The sequence below is a fragment of the Schistocerca piceifrons genome, chromosome X, assembly GCF_021461385.2.
Source record: "Schistocerca piceifrons isolate TAMUIC-IGC-003096 chromosome X, iqSchPice1.1, whole genome shotgun sequence".
NCBI lineage: Eukaryota > Metazoa > Arthropoda > Insecta > Orthoptera > Acrididae > Schistocerca > Schistocerca piceifrons.
The window spans coordinates 396,474,178-396,485,509 of record NC_060149.1 but is presented as its reverse complement, the minus strand read 5'-3'; the positions used below and the strand labels follow the sequence as shown (position 1 = coordinate 396,485,509).

Here is an 11,332-nt window from a genome sequence, read left to right as displayed (position 1 = left end):
TTTCAAATAGTTCGGGTCTGTTTGCCACCAGAAGGTCTAATATGTTATCGGCACGAGTCAGTTCTCTGTTTAACTGCTCAATGTAGTTTTCAGATAATGCACTTAAAAAAATTTCACTGGATTCTTTGCCCCTGCCAACCGTTATAAACGTTTCAGTCTCTCAGTCTATATCTGGTAAATTAAAATCTCCACCCAAAACTATAACATGGCCAGGAAACCTACTGGAAATATTTTCTAAATTTTCCTTCAGGTGTTCTGCCGCAACAGCCTATATACACATCAAATTACCATGTTTGAGCTTGCCTTAACCGTGACCTTCACCCAAATTATTTAACATTTCGTATCTCCGTCAATTTCCTTCGATACTATTGCACTTCTTATCGCTATAAACACGCCTCCCCCTTCACTGTCCAGCCTGTCTCTGCGGTATACATTCCATTCTGAGTTTAGAATTTCATTACTGGTTACATATTGCTCCAGCCAACTTTCCGTCCCAAGTACTATGTGGGCTTTGTGGCCGTTTATTAATTAGAGCAGTTCTGGGACCTTTCTATAGACGTTCCTGCAGTTTACTATTACCACATTAATATTGTCATTCCCTGTTGCGTTTTGCCTACTGCTACCTTGTCGCGTCTCAGGAGGCATCTTGTTGGGCCTAGGGAGGGAATTCTCTAACCTAAAAAACACCACATGTGCACTCCACACATACTCAATTTCCCTTGTAGCCGCTTGCTGCGTGTAGTGCACGCCTGACCTATTCAGGGAGACCCTACATATCTCCACCCAATAGCGGAGGTCGAGAAATTTGCACCCCAGATCTCCGCAGAATCGTCTGAGCCTCTGGTTTAAGCCTTCCACTCGGCTCCAAACCAGAGGACCGCGATCAGTTCTGGGAACGACACTACAAATAGTTATCTAAGATTCCACCCCACGAGCGAGGCTTTCCGCCTTCACCAACTCCGCCAACCGCCTGTATGAACTGAGGATGACCTCTGAACCCAGACGGCAGGAGTCATTGGTGCTGATATGAGCAACAATTTGCAGTTGGGTGCACCCAGAGCTCTCTATCGTCACCAGCATGGCTTCCTCCACATCTCGGATTAGACTGCCTGGCAAGCAGACAGAGTGAACACTGGCCTTCTTCCCCTTTCCCTAAGGGGCTCCATCACATGCCTACCATTGGAGCTCCCAATCACTAATAAACCCCTCCCCCCGTGTGCCTGCTCGGACCTTGCTGAAGGAGCAGCCATAGGTTCACTCACAGGCAGAGCAGGCGACGTCACACGGCCAGCCTCCACATTGACCCTCCGCCTCATGCAACGCGAACGCCGTTGAACCTAGTGGTAGTGGTGGTGGTTAGTGTTTAACGTCCCGTCGACCACGAGGTCATTAGAGATGGAGCGCAAGCTCAGGTTAGGGAAGGATTGGGAAGGAAATCGGCCGTGTCCTTTCAAAGGAACCATCCTGGCATTTGCCTGAAACGATTTAGGGAAATCACGGAAAACTTAAATCAGGATGACTGGAGACGGGATTGAACCGTCGTCCTCCCGAATGTGAGTCCAGTGTGCTAACCACTGCGTCACCTCGGTCAGTGCCATTGAACCTGCCACTCCCCTTGGGGAGAGGGTGAGCCAACCGCGCCCTCTACCTATGAAGATGTCTCGGCAGCAGGGACTGTGGGTGAAGCATATAACACCTGGGCTGTACCATGCTACGCACCAGACTCCCCACTGCCGCTACACTCCGAGGCAGCAGCCTGAAGACGGCTGACCATGGCCATCAGCACGTTCAGCTGTTCGTGAACAGTGGCCAGCTCCTCCTGCGCCCGTACACAGCAGATTCCCCGGACATACTACTTTGCAATAACACAAAATCGTTTCCATTCTTGCGTGTCACTAGGAAACTACGAGGCCTACCCTCTAAGTATAAATAATAAATGTTATTGAGTGAGGCCAGGTTTCCACAGGCATCAATTTCTCATTCGTGAATCACTCCACCATCTCTTGTGTAAGTCCACTTACTTGTGGAAACACCCAACTTCCACACTTTCTAAAGTGGGAAATTATTCTTAAACAGTGTGATATGAACATCTTTCTAGCATTCAGAAACTCTTTATCTTCACTTATTTGTGAAGGAACGACACAACAATGTTTGAAGTGATGAAATGGATTAAAAAGTACTGTAGCTGAGAGTGTGGCCTTGCTGGCGTTCGTATTACTGCAGAAGAGTCAATACTGTGAAAGTATTATTTCGTTTATTATAATGATATTAGTTTTTTTCTTTAGTCATTGAATGTAAATATTACTGTGAAATAGAAATCTATTTATGACTTTAAAACTACTCTTTACAAATATTAAAATCCTACACAAATCTAACAATATTTGTGTTGGAGCTATCACTGAGTGCTGTCTGTTCTGCACAGTACCAAAAAGTTTTGGTTGCAAAATTAAGTACTGTACCAGTAAAACAAACGTATATTCACAGCGTCTGTGATCTATCAAAACCTTGACTAACACTCAAAATAAAAACAAAACTGAACTGTTGAGACAAAAACCTTACTTTCTGATTTACCTTCAATACTCTACAGAACACAATACATATGCTGCAGTGACTCCAGCTGCCATATATTTCAGTGTTACTTGTCACTTAATACAAGCTCGCATGGCATCTTACATATGTGTACTAGACTTATATACAATGCCAGAAATATGGCTTAAAAATTTCAATATAGATTTCACTCATTCGAAAATGATTTTAGAACAAAACGTCCTTGGTAGAGATTTCATTTTCTAGTGTAGTGGATGTTTCCAAACGATTCCTGAGAGATGCCTGTTTCCTTACCCAATATTCGTGTGTTCGATTTTTGTGCATTAATGTCACTATAAGCTCTTTTGTTAAAATCTACTAAATTGCCATACGAATAATTTCGTTTGTTGGCATCTTGAAAGTCGCATAAGTAACATTTCATGATTTGATGTGAGGAACACTAACGTGCACGTAACTGTAATAGTGAGGGGATGATGTGTAAGAAATTCATGCCTGTGGGAATCTGGCTTTATACTTGTCTATCACAAAGTAGGCACACGAACTTTTTGCCATATTTTCCCATATTCAAAGTTATCTGCCAGGCCACTCGGTGCACTACTATTGTTGCTTGCTTTTGTATTGAAACATGAGCACTTCCATTAAGATCAATAGCATTAAGATTACTGGGCAGATATTTTTTCTATAATCTTTCACTGCATTGTTATTTCGTCCCCCTCGCGCCAAATGGTTGGTGGTGGTGGGTTGCTAGCAGCACAATATGCCACTCTTCAGCCTAGAGCACTTTCAAAAAATTAATGAAGAAATGACAAAACATATTTATGAATGCAAATTTTAAAAGAATTTTACAAATACAACGTAGAGATGATTAAAATATACAGAGCAAGTTTCTTCCTTCAGTGTTTAAAAAGGAAAGGAAATGGTTTAACAGGTAGAGATAAGAACATAAGAATGGACGTTTAAAACCTAAAAATGAAAAAAAACGACAACATTAGTTGCAATGAAGCACTGAATTCTCACTAAAGAACTGAAGGACCTGCGGTGAGTGATGAACACATGAGGAGATTAAATGTTTGGATGATGGTGAATATAAATTTATGAACTGTTGATTGGTATCTTAGAAAGATGATAAGCAGCAAGATGAGTATTGGGAAAGATGGGAAGTGAGGGCGATTGTGGAGGTTGGGGGGGGGGGGGGAAGGGCTGTCATATCAGAAAAGGAAGAGAGGGAGTGAAATGGAGAGGTAAGAGAGAGAGGGAGAGCCCTAATGTGGAGTGGAAACAGGTGGGAAAAGCTGTAGAGTGTAGCATAAAGTGAATTTCGTTGTATGGGAGAGGGAATTCGTTGACTTGCGTTGGAATGGGATATGGAGTGTGTATAGGTATAGGAGTGGTGCGATATGTTTGTAAAGGTGCAGCAGCATACCAGGTTGGAGATCAGAGGGGTGACAATGGGGTTATTGCAATCCAGTTTTCAGATAGTATGGAAGGTGCAAGGTGTTTGATGTGTGTGAGGAGGAGTGGGAATCTGATGAGATGGTAGTGGGTCCATGTGAAGGAAAGTAAACGAAAGTGGAAAGCAAGATGTGTATGGCATTCAAGGATTTGGAGGGACGTATAGAATTTTGGTTGGGCAGAGATCCATGCAACATTTGCATAGTGGAGGATGTCAGATCTACTGTGGGCTTTCTGTTGGATGGTTAGTAAGTGAGGGTCCCATGTTAGCAGCTGGTCAAGAGTTAGTCCAAGATATTTTAGTGTGTTAGTTAACTGGAGATGACGGTCATAAATGATAAGGTAGAAGACATGCAGGCAGAAGGTTGGTTGGTTCATCTTATAATCATTGGGCAGTTTTTTTGTGGGTGGGGGTTAATCTTGAGGAGCCACAGGTGACAACAGGAGGTGAACTGACTGAGGTTGACTTGGAGGAATCATTAGGATTCCTTCAGTATGGTGTACCCCAAAGGAAATCAGTGTCATCAGCACACTGAAGGAGGTGGCCTGGTGGGTGTAGTGGGCATATGAGCAGTGTAGAGGAGATAAAGGAGAAGAGAGAGGACTCCTGCAGTGGACTGGAAGGTATGGGAACTGGTATCGTTAATAGTGACAATGGAGGGGCGATTAGTAGGAGAGATGCAATAAGGCAGAGATAGTTAACTGGAAGAGTACAGTTTGAAAAGTAGGCCAGAATGCCATACATGGTCATAGGCCTTTTCTAGGTTGGGGGAGACAAAAATAGCCAATTTATAGGAGTTAAGTTGATGGGATAGGAGATGGGTGATGTGCAGGAGCTGGTCATCAGAGGAAAAATTGGGACAGAAGCCACATTGGTTAACAGGAAGAAGGTAGCGTTGGTTCAAGTGTTGACAGATGCGTCAGGAGAGGATTGATTCGAAGACCTTACTAAACACGGAGGTGAGACATATGGGGCAGCAAGAGGAGGTATGAGTAGGAGTTATGTTGGGTTTGAGAAACAGTAGGATTTCAGAGGTTTTTCTATTGTTGAGGACAGTAATCTGTGGAGAGGATAATGGTGTAAAGTGTTGTAAGGGTGATGAGAAAGGAGAGGGGGCATTCTTTGAGGTGTCGATAAGTAATCCAGTGTCATGTTGTTTGTGGAGTACTTGTTTGATATCTTGTGTTGGCTTTGGTGTATTTAATTCTGTTTGTGGTCTGTTGTCCAAGTACTGGAAGCTGGTAGCCAGGGTGGAACAGCAGTATTTGTACGTTTGTGGATGTAGGGGACAGTGGGTAATCAAAATGAGGGCCACCAGGAGTGGAGAAGACATCGGAGAGATAGGCTGCAAAACGCTCAGTAATGCTCAGGTTGTCAGGAAAGGGATGGCTGTCGTGAAGGAGAAGGTAATGGCATATGGGGTTATTGCCAGTGAGTTGATGTAATGCTTTCCAGTACTTGGAACAGTTAATGGGGAGTGCAGTGTTGAATCTGGTGCCAGTCCTGGCGTTTTTTTTTTTTTTTTTTTTTGGATTTAATAAATTCCTCATGTGTCTCTGTATTTGCCAGTTGCATGTGAGTGTATCCCAGACACAGGTTCTTAAGAAGGATCAGTAAATACAATGGGATTCTTGGAGGCAGATTCGGGCTTGTTGGGGGAGGGTGGGATGGTACAGATATATGGCCTTGGTAGGAATGTGGGTAGATGTTGCATCTGACAAGGTGTGCTGCAGAAAGGATGTGGCCCGAGGGATATCGTCAGGTTGCTGGTAGGACAGGAGGTGACTTCCAGTGTGGTTGTCTATGGATTATTAGCAGAAATTCCAGTTGCCCTGGGAGTAGTTTTGGATGGAAATTGGGTTGGGGTGCATAGGGATGGTACTGGACAGAGGAGATGCTGACGAGTACAGGTAGGTAGTCACTTCCAGGCGGATTGAGGACTGCACCAGTGAGGCGTCCGAGGAGGTTGGGGGACGCTAGGATGACACTGAGGAAGTTGTTGGTCTTAGGACAGGTATGGTGTGGGATGGGAACAATGTACTCTGCAGGGGTTCGATAAACTGATGCCGCCGCTGAAGTTCTGTGGGAGATTCACTATGGACGTTGCACCTCCACCTCTGTAAATGATGGCGTTATTCATTACACAACAGATAAATCGTATAAGTTCTCTATTCTCGGTTATCGTAATATCTCTTGAAGCCATATACAGTGTGTTACAAAAAGGTACTGCCAAACTTTCAGGAAACATTTCTCACACACAAAGAAAGAAAATATGTTATGTGGACATGTGTCCGGAAATGCTTACTTTCCATGTTAGAGCTCATTTTATTACTTCTCTTCAAATCACATTAATCATGGAATGGAAACACACAGCAACTGAACGTACCAGCGTGACTTCAAACACTTTGTTACAGGAAATGTTCAAAATGTCCTCCGTTAGCAAGGATACATGCATCCACCCTCTGTCGCATGGAATCCCTAATGCGCTGATGCAGCCCTGGAGAATGGCGTATTGTATCACAGCCATCCACAACACGAGCACGAAGAGTCTCTACATTTGGTACCGGGGTTGCGTAGACAAGAGCTTTCAAATGCCCCCATAAATGAAAGTCAAGAGGGTTGAGGTCAGGAGAACGTGGAGGCCATGGAATTGGTCCGCCTCTACCAATCAGTCGGTCACCGAATCTGTTGTTGAGAAGCATACGAACACTTCGACTGAAATGTGCAGGAGCTCCATCGTGCATGAACCACATGTTGTGTCGTACTTGTAAAGGCACATGTTCTAGCAGCACAGGTAGAGTATCCCGCATAATATCATGATAACGTGCTCCATTGAGCGTAGGTGGAAGAACATGGGGCCCAATCAAGACATCACCAACAAAGCCTGCCCAAACGTTCACAGAAAATCTGTGTTGATGACGTGATTGCACAATTGCGTGCGGATTCTCGTCAGCCCACACATGTTGATTGTGAAAATTTACAATTTGATCACGTTGGAATGAAGCCTCATCCGTAAAGAGAACGTTTGCACTGAAATGAGGATTGACACATTGTAGGATGAACCATTCGCAGAAGTGTACCCGTGGAGGCCAATCAGCTGCTGATGGTGCCTGCACACGCTGTACATGGTACGGAAACAACTGGTTCTCCCGTAGCGCTCTCCATACAGTGACGTGGTCAACGTTACCTTGTACAGCGGCAACTCGATAGAGCATGCAATATATGTATATATAGGAGCTCTAATGAAGAGCGTGACGTCAAGATAACGTCACTCTTGCACAAATGTGAACTGTAGGATACCCATGGAGGATACCTCCTGTATATCGCAGACATATAGAATATCGACTGCCAATCGTAAAACAGAAGAATAAATATGTGCTTCATGAATGTTAACGTGTTCATCAGTACTTACAAGTCGGTTGGTGATTTCGTCAATAATTCTGACGCTGATCCCTGTATGCTGGCTAAATACGCAATTATGGGTGTCGATAATATTGAGAGTTGTAAGTGTAAGAAGTGTCATTATGGGAGGACAGAAACAGATGGCTTGTTTTTGGCTCGCTTACTGATGATCGTGTGTGTCAGGAGATGAGCTTCCTAAAGGAGAACCAGGTAGGACAGAAATTATTGAGTATTCTGCACTGTAGCGTAAAGGTTCGCGAGGTACATGTTTAGCAGAGACATTCAAGACGCATCGAACAGTTGAAACATACAACAGAAATGTGAACGTTTTGCTTAAGTGTACCAATTACTTTTGACGAGACAGTGTTTCTTGTGTGAATGAATGTCTTTCGTAAGTATGTAGATTAATGTGGTGTATTTTTTCGGAAACTGTCATACATTAACGCTCACATATCCATTGAGATGATCCGTTACGCTAATCAGTGGCATAAAGCATTATAGTAAGATGTCTATATCCTTGGCTGGGTAATGTAATACGTATTGAACTCATCATTTTGTGACTTAGAAATCGAGTTAAAATTGGTGTTCCTGGATTTCCAGTCACTTTTGTTAGATTGCTTGTCCTTTAGAATTTCCATACAACATACTAACATAACAGGTATGACAAGAGATGCTAACCTGAAACATTTCTTTGCACCGGTGGTTTTCTTTCGCATTCTCAACCTCTTTCCATTTCTCAACAGTGTTATTTAATTTAACGTTGCGCCACTTCAAGGATATATCACGTTGTGTGTGAATTGACTTTCCTGTGTTAGGCTGAGTCACATACAATAACGGGAGATGGTGCTAGTTATGCTGTATGTACAAAGTTCCAAGTTATTTAGAACATTTAAAATCTCTCAATGTCCTCTTGGTACACATGAATAATCTCAGTATATGACTCAAATTGTTGCACTGAGATGTGAATGTTACTCTGACAAGTTGTGTGTGAAGGTGTAATGTATTTATTCACCCATAGCACATTCACCTTCAACCACTGTTGAATTTTTAACATGATTGATTTGACTTGGGCATCACTGAAAAGGGTAAGTGACAGAACATTGAATTTGAGAATACTTACGAAACATCAGTGAGAATTGTTACTTTAATTACATGGTTTTTCTTCACACATTGTGTAAGTAATCAAAGGTTGTAGTGCCCCCATGAATGTTATCAAGAGAGATAGAGGCAAATTAGTGGCATTACTGAATGTAGACAATAATTTTATTAATACTCGCACATCTGTGCTTTATTTCAGGCACATTGTTATTACTATCATTGTTAAAATGTTTTTCAAAATTGCTATTATTATTATTTAAATTGTTATTGCTGGTAATTTGTGTTTGACCAACTGTTACATTGTGGCGTAGCAGTGCAGTGGTAATGCTTGCCCATAAGAAACATAAGGCCTAGTTTGATTTAACGGTAAAGATGATGTAAATGGTAATTCTTAAACAGAAATTACTTAGCTGGTGTTAGGTTGTTGTCAGTAAGTTTGTTAGACTAGTTGACTTTCAGGTTAGGTGGATCTTGAAACTAATTCATAGACCAAATTCAAAAATATGAAATCATATCACGTAACATACCATACATTGAGAATTATTTTTGAGCAAAAATATGCAAATACATTGGCATTGAATAAATCTGTCACAATTTAAAATGCAAGATGCAGTGACAGAATTGCATCCCAAATATCATTGGTGGCATTACCTGTATTACGAGACCACCAATGAAGTCTTAATCCCAAAAGTTTGCATGGTATTTACTCCAACAGTAAATATTATTGCACTGCATACACTATTGAACCAGAGCTACAATAATCCAGCAAGGTGGCACTCTGGGTAAAGTTCTGCACTAACATTTGGGAGGACATCACGTTAAATCCCTGCATTGGCATCCAGATCGAGGTTTTCTGTGGTTTCATTAAGTGGCTTAAGGTAAATGTTAGGATCTTGCTTCTGGCAAGGACACAGCCAATTTCCTTCCCCAAACTGAGGTAGTGCTCAATTTCATTTGTACTCGTTGTTGACAGAACATTAAAGTTAAATCTTCGTTCGCCTTTCCAAAACTGTAATTCAAACTAACATGACATGTATGAAGACCCTGTGCACTAACAGTCTTTTGACTCACTGCTCCAGCTGTTTAGTTAATAGTGCCTAACATAATCTCTTGGCATCATACTTTTTGCTTTTGTCAACTGAGATCCAATCAATCATCTGCAGTCTAACATAGATCTCAGACTACATTACAGATCCGTCTGTCACCATGACTAGAAATCCAAAAGGTAATATTGAAGCAAAATAAATATTCTCTAATTGGCTTGCTATACTAGGCTGTACAGTTTCTGGAAGAGGCTTTGACACTGTCCCTAGATAGTGTTGCCAGCTCTCCTTGCTTCTGAACCAATAGTTAACATTAGCTTCTAGGTTATATGATAAGGCATTGGTCCACAATTATTCTTACTCAACAAAAATTGTTCAGTCCAAATCCTAAACCTTTTAGTTTCCCGCAGTTCATTTGAGCCTCATGATTTAAGTGTAATATGGTTGGAGCAGTGGATTTGCATTTGGGAGGTGCAGTATTCAAATCCTCATCTGGCCATTCATAGTTTCATAATTCGCTGCAATACCGATACCAGTGGTACAGCGAAATCTGAGCTACGTTTCGCATGTTATAAGTAAAGGTAGTGGCATGTACTTCCTTTGAATATCTGCTCATATTCTAAGCTTGTACCACCACCAATGAGAATGTGAACATGGATAGATCTTAGAATATAGTTGTACAGACATTCTAAGACCTATTTGTGTTGACATCTACAATTGTATGGTTACAAATTGTAAAACCATAGAATTTTTTATTTTAATAATATTTTCCTGTTTGCTCATTTGTTAGATTTGTTACAGCAAAAATGTAGAAAGGTAAGAATATATGGTCAGGTATTTTGAAATGCCATTATTGTGATACTATACTGTGTCTATGAAGTTGGTATAAACATGTTGTGTTCATATTAAAAGGAATTTTTCTTTGACATAATGAAATTTTTAAAGTTACGTGCTAAAAGAGAGACTTGAGATGATAATTTAATAACTTTTTTCCTTTGTGTTTTATTTTTAGGCAGGGCCTCAGGAAAATGTGTGTGTGAAGACTCAAAGGAATTAAAATGAAGCAAATTGTGTCTCGTTCTTTGCACCTGGAGAATGTATTAGTGTCACAACCATAAACTTACTCAGGTAATGTTAATAACTTGTGCTTGCAGTTTAATATCTTGTTATTTGTATGAGGTAAGAACAGTAGTAATATATAGCTATGGTTCTTAGTGCATCAGTAAGTTTTCTTATACATTATCATGCTGCTTGTAACATGTCTAATTATTTCATCTTCTAAACAGGTGAATTTATACTACCCTGCTTGAAAGACAACTCATACTCTGAGAAAGCCCTCTGTGGAACTTCATCCAGATAACAACAGTGGACATTACAAAAGTCGTAATTAGAACTTTACATACAGAGCAAGAACAATAAATGTATTGGTCCTAGTAAGTTGAACTGTGTGCTGGACCAGGACTTGAAACTGGAACCTTGCAGGTGAACATATGTGGAGTATGGGAAGGAGGAGGAAGACATACTAGTGGAAGTAATGGGGGGCAGGTCACGAATCATGCCTGGGATCGCTTAGTCAGTAATAGCAGTGCTCACGAAAGGGTAGGTTCTGTTTCAAGAGCCCTATAAGTTTTAAAGCAGAACATACTCTGCTGTGGAGTGAAATAAGTAAGTTTAGAGTACAGAAGCATATAAGAGTAATGTGTAGTGTAAATCCAAGAACATCATGTTGAAACCTATTCAAAGAATTGGGCATACTAACCACAGCTTCTCGGTATATTTATTCTTTAAT

At 41.3% G+C, this 11,332-nt stretch overlaps 1 long non-coding RNA gene across 1 annotated transcript; it reads left to right on the top strand.

Annotated features, from left to right (window-relative positions):
- The first annotated feature begins 7,275 nt into the window (after window positions 1-7,275).
- Window positions 7,276-10,980, top strand: LOC124722850. The gene is made up of 3 exons (XR_007006453.1): window positions 7,276-7,612; window positions 10,556-10,671; window positions 10,830-10,980. It is a non-coding gene; the product is annotated as an uncharacterized LOC124722850 (long non-coding RNA).
- Window positions 10,981-11,332: the final 352 nt, after the last annotated feature.